This window comes from Mobula birostris, chromosome 1 (assembly GCF_030028105.1).
Source record: "Mobula birostris isolate sMobBir1 chromosome 1, sMobBir1.hap1, whole genome shotgun sequence".
Lineage (NCBI taxonomy): Eukaryota > Metazoa > Chordata > Chondrichthyes > Myliobatiformes > Myliobatidae > Mobula > Mobula birostris.
In genome coordinates this window covers 193445359-193457608 of record NC_092370.1, presented here as the reverse complement: position 1 = coordinate 193457608, position 12250 = coordinate 193445359, and positions in this window count along the sequence as shown.

Genomic DNA, 12250 nt, shown 5'->3' with positions numbered 1-12250 from the left:
CCGACACCTCCCTCCCCTTTCTAGATCTTTCTGTCTCTGTCTCTGGAGACAGCTTATCCACTGATGTCTACTATAAGCCTACTGACTCTCACAGCTATCTGGACTATTCCTCTTCTCACCCTGTCTCTTGCAAAAACGCCATCCCCTTCTCGCAATTCCTCCGTCTCCGCCGCATCTGCTCTCAGGATGATACTTTTCACTCTAGGACGAGGGAGATGTCTTCCTTTTTTAAAGAAAGGGGCTTCCCTTCCTCCACTATCAACTCTGCTCTTAAACGCATCTCCCCCATTTCACATACATCTGCTCTCACTCCATCCTCCCGCCACCCCACTAGGAATAGAGTTCCCCTAGTCCTCACCTACCACCCCACCAGCCTCCGGGTCCAACATATTATTCTCCGTAACTTCTGCCACCTCCAACGGGATCCCACCACTAAGCACATCTTTCCCTACCCCCCCCGCATTCCGTAGGGATTGCTCCCTACGCAACTCCCTTGTCCATTCGTCCCCCCCATCCCTCCCCACTGATCTCCCTCCTGGCACTTATCCATGTAAGTGGAACAAGTGCTACACATGCCCTTACACTTCCTCCCTTACCACCATTCAGGGCCCCAAACAGTCCTTCCAGGTGAGGCAACACTTCACCTGTGAGTCGACTGTGGTGATATACTGCGTCCGGTGCTCCCGATGTGGCCTTTTATATATTGGCGAGACCCGACGCAGACTGGGAAACCGCTTTGCTGAACATCTACGCTCTGTCCGCCAGAGAAAGCAGGATCTCCCAGTGGCCACACATTTTAATTCCACATCCCATTCCCATTCTGACATGTCTATCCACGGCCTCCTCTACTGTAAAGATGAAGCCAGACTCAGGTTGGAGGAACAACACCTTATATTCCATCTGGGTAGCCTCCAACCTGATGGCATGAACATCGACTTCTCTAACTTCCGCTAAGGTCCCACCTCCCCCTCGTACCCCATCTGTTACTTATTTTTATGCACACATTCTTTCTCTCACTCTCCTTTTTCTCCCTCTGTCCCTCTGAATATACCTCTTGCCCATCCTCTGGGTCCCCCCCACCCCTTGTCTTTCTTCCCGGACCTCCTGTCCCATGATCCTCTCGTATCCCCTTTTGCCTATCACCTGTCCAGCTCTTGGCTCTATCCCTCCCCCTCCTGTCTTCTCCTATCATTTTAGATCTCCCCCTCCCCATCCAACTTTCAAATCCCTTACTCACTCTTCCTTCAGTTAGTCCTGACGAAGGGTCTGGGCCTGAAAAGTCGACTGCACCTCTTCCTACAGATGCTGCCTGGCCTGCTGCGTTCACCAGCAAGTTTGATGTGTGTTGCTAGAAGATTAGGAGCTTTCTTTTTCAATATTTTTGTTAATTACTTGCATAGACAAATACAAAATACATTATGATATTATGGAAGCAGAGACAAGATTGAATTGCCCCATAACTATGTATAATAAATTAACCATAAAATTGAAAAGGTATATTTTATTCTAATCTAAAGCAAAATCAAAACCCCATAACAAAACAGAAAAAAAGAGAGGAAAAAACAGCTGTTTGGTTAAAAGAAAAGAAAAAAAAACTTTGACATATAGTCGTAAATTCAAACATATAAAAGCTATGATCATTGTTGACCAAATCAAAAATTGTGAAAGTAGTTCTGAAAAAGTCCCCATAATGTGAAAAAATCTTGTCTAGGTATAGAAATAGAACACCTAATCTTCTCTAGATTTAAACATGACATAACATCAATCAGCCAATGGGCATGAGTAGGCGGAGTGGCATCTTTCCATTTAAGCAACAAAACTCTTCTGGCTAAAAGAGAAATAAAAGCCAAAATATGCAAATTATTTGGCTTACGAGTAAAATTATTTCCTCCAACAATGCCAAACAAGATAGTCAGTGGGTTGGGTTTAAAGTTTACTTTAAAAAGCTCCAAGAAAGTTTGTAATACTTCTTTCCAAAATTTGTCAAGCCGCAGGCAGGATCAAAACATATGAATTAGAGAGGCCTCTTCGACATTACACCTATTACAGTATGGAGAAAAATCTGAGTAAAAATGAGAGAGCCAACCTTTAGTCATATAGGCTCTATGGACCACTTTAAATTGTGAAAGAGAGTGACACGCACATAACAAAGAGGTGTGAACAAGTTTAAAAATTTCATTCCAAGTATCCTCTTCAATTGAAATCTGTAGGTCATGTTCCCAGAGGTTTTTAATTTTGTCTAATGGAATGTTTCTCAATGCCAACAACATACTATAAATATTAAAAATAGATCCATTATGAAAAGGATTCAAAGTAAAAGTTGTATCAGTTAAACTCTTATCTGGACATTTAGGAAATGTATAAAGTTGAGAACGCAAGAAGTCTCTAATTTGTAAATACCTAAAAATGTGAGCTTTACGAAGATTATACTTAATAGATAGTTGATCAAATGAGGAAACGCTATTTCCAACAAACAGATCCTGAAAACATTTAATACCTAGTCTATTCCACTCTTTAAAAACCACATCAGTCAAAGAAGGTTTAAAAAAAAATTAGAAAAAATGGGTCTAGAGAGTGAAAAATCAATTAACCCAAAGAATTTTCTAAATTGTAACCAAATCCTCAAAGAATATTTAACTACAAAATTATCAGTTAAATTGTTTCAGGATAGAGGAAATGAACAACCAAGAAGCTAAATAATAGAAAATTTATTAACAGAATTAACTTCTGAAGAAACCCAAACTGGACAGTCTTCACGATTAATGTAGTATATCCAAAACGTAAGGTAGTGTATGTTGACTGCCCAGTAGTAAAACCTAAAATTGGGTAGGGCTAATCCCCTATTTTTTTAGCTTTCTGAAGATGAACTTGTTTAATCGGGGGGGGGGGGGCTATTCTTCCATCAGTAAGAAGATATAATTGAATCCAAAGAGTCGAAAAAGGATTTAGGAATAAAAACAGGTAGGGCTTGAAATAAGTATAGAAATTTAGGCAAAATATTCATTTTATTAGAATTAATACATCCAATCAGCGATAAAGAAAGGGGAGACCAATTTGATAGTACCTTCTTAACATATTCCAAAAGAGTGATAAAGTTTTCTTTAAAAATTAATTTATAATGCTTAGTAATTGTTATACCCAAGTATGTAAGTTGTTTTCTTACAATTTTAAAAGGAAGGTCAGAGTTGACTGATACCAAATTATTCAAAGGAAAAAATTCACTCGTATGAAGATTAAGTTTATATCCTGAGAACTGACTAAATTCGGAAAGTAAAGAGAGTATTGAGGGTAGAGAGGACTCCATGTTATAAATGTAAAGCAAAAGGTCATCAGCATAAAGCGACACCTTATGAGTGATACCCCTCCTTAAAATACCCGAGATGACCACAGATTCACGAAACGCAATGGCTAAAGGCTCTAAAGCAAATCAAAAAAGCAAAGGACTCAAAGGACATCCTTGTCTGGTTCCATATTGCGATCAAATGGTTTAGAACTCAGAGAGTTAGTAAGAACCTGTGCAGTGGGAGATGAATAAAAAAAATTAATCCATTGAATAAAATTGGAGCCAAATTTAAATTTTTCTAATATTTTAAATAAATAATTCTATTCAACCCATCAAAGGCTTTCTCAGTATCCAAAGAAATCACACAATCCAAAGTTTCTTTAGAGGCAGAATAAATAACATTCAGTAAATTACGAATGTTAAAATGAGAATAACGATTTTTAACAAATCCGGTCTGGTCATCAGAGATAATAAAAGGAAGAATGTTTTCCATCCTATGAGCCAAAAGTTTAGATAAAATTTTAGTGTCAACATTAAATAAAGCTATCGGTCTGTAGAAAGAGCAATCAGTTGGGTCTTTACTCTTTCTGAGGATAAGTGAAATAGAGGCATCATAAAAAGAATGTGGCAACCTACCTAATTTAAAAGAGTCAGAAAGAACAGAAAGTAAGTGAGGAATAAGCAAAGGAGCAAAAGCTTGTAGAACTCTCCAGAAAATCCGTCAGGACCAGGAGCCTTCCCTAAACTCAGAAAATGGACAACCCGATCAATTTCCTCGGAAGAAAAAGGTTTTCAATTTTCAATTAAGCTCAGAAAGTGAGGGAATGTTTAAATGATCTAGAAAATTATTCATAGCAAAATTGGCTTTAAGGGAATCTGAACTATACAGTTTAGAGTAAAATTCTCTAAAAGTATCATTTATTTCTAATTGATCAGAAGTTTTATCACCATTTGCTTTGGAAATTTCCTTAATTCGATGTTTAACTGTTAAAGTTTTAAGTTGATTAGCCAAAAGTTTGCCTGTTTTATCACCATGAACATAAATTCACTTTTATCTTTTAAAAGTTGAGTTTCAACAGGGTAAGTTAAAAACAGATCATATTTAGTTTTAACTTCCACACATCTTTTATACAAAACAGGATCCAGATCAGCAGTATATTTTTGATCTAAATGTTTCAGCTGATTGGCAAAATCAGTTTGCTCCTTATTAGCTTTTTTCTTAATACTTGCTGTATAGGAAATAACATGGCCTCTAATATAAGCCTTGAAAGCATCCCAAATAATAAGGCTAGAAGTGCCATCTAGCATATTCTCTTCAAAAAAAAAAGTAATTTAACTCTCTAAAAATTGTAAAACAAAAGCCTTATCCGATAGTAAAATTGAATTAAAACGCCAAAATCTGTTTGATCGAGAAACACCCGGAAGATTTAAAGATTAATAAACAGGGGCATGATCTGAAACAGCAATTTCTTTGTAATCACAGGATTGAACAGAGGGGATTAAATGACTATTGACAAAAAATAAATAATCCTGGAGTACGTATGATGAATATGAGAATAAAAGGAATATTCTCTACTTGATGGGTATAAAAAAACGCCAAACATCAATAATGTCACATTTCATTGCAAAAAATTGGATATAGGAGGCAGATCTACTAACATTCAATCGTTTCGAAGATGAACGGTCAAGACAACAATTAAAATCCCCTCCCAAGATTAATGAGTACAAATTTAAGTCTGGTAAAAAAGAGAAAAAAAACATTCAAAAAAGCCAGGATCATCTATATTCGGAGCATAGAGATTAGCAAAAACCATTAGTTTGTTATCCAGTTTCCTTGAGACTATAATGAACCGCCCATTGGGGTTAGACATTACATCATGTTGAACTAAAGCAACTGAATTATCAATCAAAATCAAAGTGCCTCTGGCCTTGGCTTGAAAGGAAGAATGAAAAGCTAGACTATTCCAATGTTTGAACAAACACCCATAGTCAGATCGGTGAACCTGTGTCTCTTGTGAAAAAACAATTGAGGCATTCAATTTCTTAATATAGGTAAAAACCTTCTTACATTTCACAGGGTGGTTTAAACCTTTCACATTTAAACTAAGAAAATTAATATTGTATACTGTTTGATTATGTTTAAAACAGAGGTTAAACATATAAACCATTGGAGTATACTAAAAATCCAAACTTTAAAATTCAAAATATTTGTCCAAGCAATAGATGAGGCAAGGATAACCATACAGCTAATAAAAAAGAAAAAGAAAAAAAAAAGCCCACTCCTGTCCACCCCCCTCCCAAGGGAAAAAATCACCCAAGCGAGGGTGAAAGCTAATCTACTGATAAATCCCACCCCCTACATCCTACTGGCAAGACTCCAAGAGAAGAAAAGATTAGTACAGAATGAATTCCAACCTAGACTAAATAACTTTCAAAAGAACTGTAACAATCAAAACATAATGTTTGCAAAAAATAATTGCAAAGAAAACTTACTGAAGTTAAGTCTATTAATTTCCTAAACAGAAAAAATAAAAAGAAGACAAAGAAGAATTATTTATGAAAATATATCAAAAAAAAGAATTATTCAAAAAAAAGAATTATTCAAAGAAGAAAAGTAATAAACAAATAAACTGCACAATGAATTAATCAGTCAAACTGAGGGAACAAGGTTATATAAAGCAGATATAAACATTTAAACTTCTGGAGTTGAGAGACTAAATATTATTCCAAAGAGTTAAAGAAGAGTTCAAAACATCATGTTGAAAAAAAATTAGTTCAGCAAAGAAAATATGATAAAAACAGAAACTAATTATAAGAGTATACGAGAATAGAAGAGAGAATTGTTCAAAAAAAAAAGAAAAATGAGAAAAAAGAATTATTTATGGAAATATATCGAAAAAAGAACTATTCAAAGAAAAATAATAAACAAATAAACTGCACACTTACAACGAATTAATCAGTCAAACTGAGGGATCAAGGTTATATGAAGCAAAAATAGATATTTAAACTTCTGGAGTTGATAAAATAAATGTTATTCCAAAGAGCTAAAGAAGAGTTCAAAACATCATGTTGAAGAAAAAATTTACTCAGCAAAGAAAACACGATAAGGACAGAAACCAATTATGAGTTTACGAGAATAGACGAGAAAATTGTTCAACAAAAGACGTACTAAACCATTAGATTGCAAACTTCCAACAACAAAGAATTGGTAAAACTAAGGAAGTGTAATTTATATAATACAGTATTACACAATTACTTCTGTGGACTTGATTTGGCCTGAAGAAAATTGTGCACTTCCTGAATCGAACGAAACCACTTAGGAGATCCATTTTCCAAAATGATCCTGAGGCAAGCGGGGTAACTTAGAGAAGTTTTATAGCCTTTGTTGTATAACTCTGCCATAACCTTTTTATACTTAAAATGTTTGTTTAATACCTCAGGCGAATAATCTTCGACCAGCCTTATCTTATAATCTTCAAAGTTAATCATACCTAAACAACGAGATTGGCGAATTATAGAAACCTTAGTTTGGAAGTCATGAAAAGCAATTATCATAGGTTGAGGTTTTCTTTGAGCAGTGGCTCTAAACACTGAGATTCGACGTGCCCGGTCTATTCTTGGTGGAGTATCCAAAACATCAGAAAACAAATGAGCCAACAGATTTGCAAAAATTCTGCAGGTCGCTTGCCTTCGACCCAATCAGGAAGAATTTGTATATACAAATTCTGGGTCTTCCTTCTTGATCTATTCTCCAAAACCACAATCTTTTGTCTTAAGGATTCAATGATTTTTGATTGTTTATCTCCAAGCTTTTCCAATTCATCCATCTTAGTGTCCAGTCTGGTTAAAGCATCTTCATGTTCTTGAATCTGAGTAGTATGTTCCTGTAAAGTTTTTTTGCAAAGTCTGCAGCAGAATCTCTATTTGTTTAAGTCCTGTGGTAACTTTTAAACATACATCTGAAAGTTGTTCAGACGTTTCGCTCTGAGCTTTCTGAATTAACTTCGCAATAACTTCCCTTGTCACAGAAGGATCTTCTTCGTTTTTTGAAGTTTTAGCATGAGATATCATAATACTCCAAAAGTAAGTTTGTCGAAGCAGATTGGATTCAGTAATTTAAAAAGAACAGAGCTGTTCGAGAAAACGTCTACTCCATGCCAGTAGGAAGAGTCAGGAGCTTAAAATGCCAACAGAAGGAAACTAAAAAAGTCATTAAGAAGGTAAAGATGGAAAACAAAGGTAAACTAGCTAATAATATTAAAGAAAATACCTGACGTTTCTACGGATACATAAATTGTAAGAGAGAGGTGAGAGTGGATATTAGATCGCTGGAAAAAATGCTGGAGAGGTAGTCATGGGGGACAAAGAAATGGTGGATAAACTGAACAATTATTTTGCATCAGTGTTCACTGTGGAAGTCACTAGAAGTATGGTAGAAGCTTGAGGTGTCAGGCAGCATGAAGTGTGTGAAGTTACCATAACTAGAGAGAAGGTTCTTGGTAAAATGAAAGTTCTGAAGTACCTAAGTCACCTAGACCAGATGGTGTATACCCCAGAGTGCAAGAGATGACTGAAAGATCGTGGAGGCATTAGTAATGATATTTCAAGAATCACTAGATTTTGGAATTGTTCTGGAAGAGTGGAAATTTGCAAATGTCACTCCACTCTTCAAAAATGGAGAGAGACAGAAAAGGGAAACTATAAGCCAGTTAATCTGACCTCAGTGATTGGAAAGATGTTAGACTTGATTATTAAGGATGAAATCTCAGGGCTTTCTGGAGGCACTTGATAAAATAGGCCATAGTCAGGATGCTTTCCTGAAGGGAAAATTTTCCCTGCTAAATCTGTTGGAATTCTTTGAAGAAATAACAGGCAGGATAGACAATGGGGAATCAGTTGAGGTTGTGTATTTGGTTTTTCAGAAGGCCTTTGACAAGGTGCTGCAGACTAGGCTGCTTCATAAGCTACAAACCCATGGTATTGAAGGAAATATTTTAGCACGAATAAACCAGTGGCTGTTTGGCAGGAATAAAAGAATGGGAATAAAGGGAGCCTTTTCTGGCTGGCCTGCCAGTGACCAGTGGTGTTCCACAGGGGATTGTGTTGGGATTGATTCTTTTTGCATTATATGTCGCTGATTTGAATGATGGAATTGATGGCTTTGTTGAAAATTTGCAGACGATATGATGATAGGTGGATGGGGCAAGAGAAGCTACAGATGGACTTAGACAGATTAGAAGAATGGTCAAAGAAATGGCAGGTGGAATACTGTGTTGGGAAGTGTATGGTCATGCATTTTGGTAGAATAAACAAAAGAGTTAACTAATTTTTAAATGGAGAGCAAATACAAAAAAAATGAGGTGCAAAGGGACTTGGGAGTCCTTGTGCAGGATTCCCTAAGGGTTAATTTGCAGGTTGAACTGTGGTGAGGAAGGCAAATGCAATGTTAGCATTCATTTCAAGAGGACTAGAATATAAAAAGTAAGGATGTAATGTTGAAACTATAAAGCACTGGTGAGACCTCAGTGGGAGTATTTTGTGCAGTTTTGAGGACTTTATCTTAGAAAGGATCTGCTGAAACTGGAGAGGATTCAAAGGAGATTCCCAAAAAATGATTGAAGATTAAATGGCTTGTCATACAAAAAGCTTTTGATGGCTCTGGGTCTGTATTCACTAGAATTGAGAAGAATAATGGGTGACCTCATTGAAACCGATCAAATGGTGAAAGGCCTTGTTGGAGTGGATGTGGAGAGGATGTTTCCTATAGTGGAGGACTCTAAGACAGAAGACACAGCCTCAGAATAGAGGGATGTCCTTCTAGAACAGGAATAAGGAGGATTTTCTTTCACCAGAAAGTGGTGAATCTGTAGAATTGTTTACAACAGAAATGTGGAGGCCAAGTCTTTATGTAATTTAAGGCAGCTGTTGATAGATTCTTGATTGATCAGGGCACAAAGGGATATGGGGAGAAGACAGTAGACTGGGGCTGAGAGGAAACTTGGGTCAGCCACAATGATATGGTGGAGCAGACTTAATGGGCTGAATGGCCTAATTCTGCTCCCATATCTTATGGTCTTATAAAAGAAGTGAAATGTATGGTTTCATGGTCTATCCAGAGGATGTCAACTGAAGGAGCATTGTACTTAGGCACCATCTTGAACTGGAATCTGCATAGGTATAAGAATTGCCGCTTTTTCTGCTTGGCACCATCTTTAGATGCTCTTTTCTTCGAGTAGTTAGACCCCCGTCACTGTTCTACTCGTTCTCTTTGTTCTGTCAACTCTTAATAAAATGAGTGTGAAGAAACAGGTTTTATGTTCTGTTCCTGTCAACTAAAAGAACCTTAGATTTAAACAGCAGAATGGAAAAAAATTGGCATAGTCGGCTGCAGGATCTTCTGACATTTAAAATTTGTTACACTTGAAGACAAAAGTGGGAATTTTCGGTGCCTAAACTAAAGGTGTATGAACTTCTTCAATATGTTCCTCTACTGTCTGAGAGAAAAACTCATTCTGGCTTGTATATCATCAGACTGGAATCTGGATTGAGGACTGCTGCATTGCTATTTAAAATAAAAAGCAGATCTATAAAAATAAACAGAACCTGGTAAAGTTATGTGCAAAATTGGGAGAGCACATACTAAATATGCAAGCTGGTAGAGAATTAAACATTAAATTTGTACAAGCATGGATAAAAAGATAGAAAATTTGCGTGTGTCAATACAGTGCCTGAGAAAACTTAATACTTGTAAGTTAGCTGAGCATTTGGGGAAAAGAATTAATTTGTGTTGCAAGAGCACCTGTTAAAATTTCAGCTGCAAACTAATAACATTTCAAGATCATAGTCAAAGTAATAAAAAGTACACACAAATTAATATCAAATTAAGACAATGGTCAATATCATGAAAGTTACAAACTTACTAAGAACTTTTACCTGAATTAAACATCCCAGTTTGATAATGTTAATGAAAAATTCCAGACAAAAAACACTAACAATGTTAAGTTTATTAAGATCCAAGAAATGCCTGAGTTTGAGAAAATGGCTGCTAATGATTTGTAGATAAGACCACATGATCAGTTTGATTGGATGTGTGAGTGATTGAAAGAGCTAAAAGAATGAGTGAAGTCTTTTAGTAATTGAAAAAAAAACACAATACTTACAATAAACTACAAAGTCAGAATGATAAAGACAATGGAAAGTCTAAAGATAAATCATTGTATCTGAATTCCAAAGAATTACAGGATGGGCATGACAAGGACAGTACTGGTAATAGACAATAAGTTTTCAATATGAATGGAAGCTCTTCCAGCAAAAATGTCTGCTTCACACACAGAGTTAAAACTCTGATCAAAGATTATATTCCTAGATGGAGATTGCCCTGTCACATTGACTCTGACCAAGGAACACATTTCACTGGGAGTGATTGTCAGGAATTATGTTGACTGATGTACAGTGAATGGTCTTTTCATTGTTCACATCACTCAGTCATCAGGACAAGTTGAGTGATAGAATTGAACCATCAAACTTTGATTCACTCAGTATCATAAAGAAGGTGTACCATAGCCTACAGCTCTTTCTATGTTCTTATGTAGCATATGAGCAACCCCAAACAGGAAAAGTAAACTAAATCCATTCAAGGTGGTGTCACTGCCGGGAGCTCTCTATTTCAGCAAGGGTGGTATATGTATTATGGCAGACGGTTTAACTAACTATTGTGTGAATGAACTCAGACAGTACAGTCTACTTCTCAACAGGTTTTTGCCACTTGAAGAGATCCAGTAGAAGGAAGGCATACCCTGATTCCCAACAAGACGGTCCCGATTAAGAAACCACCTAAAGAACCATTAGGAGCTGGATCGGAATGTCCTTATGAAGTGTTGTTAATTACCAACTCGACGGTGAAGATAGAAGTCAGTGGATACACACCAGCTAGTGCAAGCAAACTAAAGTGGTATCCGACAAGAACAAGAAGCAGTATGGTTAATGTGCTAGTAACCTCTTCACCCAGTGCCTACATTGCTGGATTACAGTGAGCAAATCACTAATCAGCCAGGAGACTTCAAAAAGCTGACAACTACTGGATATCATGAAGATTATTCCAATATTATTTGTAGTAATATTTTTGTCAATTTTCCCTACTCAGTTGAGGTGACTCATAATGTATATTTCTATTATGGATAATCAGAAATATTACAAATCAATAAAGCTCCTGCCAAGTAATAAGAAATGGTCTGTTCATGGAACAATACATGTTCTATGTGTGGAAATTGAGCATATGCTTCTCTTCCATGTAACTGGTTAGGATCTTGTTGCTTCAGATATGCTTTACCTGACATGAGACAAACATACACTTTACCTTTACCTCCTGGGTCTTGGAGTAAATGAGACATTTCAGAATGAGATTATTTTGCATCAATTTTATTCCTATTTTGTGGTGCTGCAAGGAATATAAGTGAGATTAAAAATGTTGCTGCAGCCTTAGAAAGGGAAAGCCTCGACACTGCCGAAACCTTGGGAAAAGTAGCATCAGAAATGGTCACCATGTGTAAGATGGTTTGTCAAAATCAGATGGCATTAGATCTTCTCTTAGCAGTTAAGGGGGCAACATATGCATTTATATGCAAGGAGTGTTATACTTACATAGCTGATGAGTCTGATGATACAACTAATTTGGCTGATCATATTCATAAAGAAGCAGCTATAATACAATCACCTGATGATTGTGATTTCTTTGATTGGATTCATTGGATCTTGGAACATCGTTTTACTCAATATTATGAGTCATTTTATTCATACTAATATGCCTGATCACAGTTTACATATTTTTACTTGTTTAAAGACATTCATAAATTGAATAGTTCAAACTTATGTAAGCATGCCTACTAATCTGCCTAAGCATGACAAAAGCTTATGAATACTTTGAAGAATATATATACTTTTTGATACTTCACGACCTAAGTTGATTTT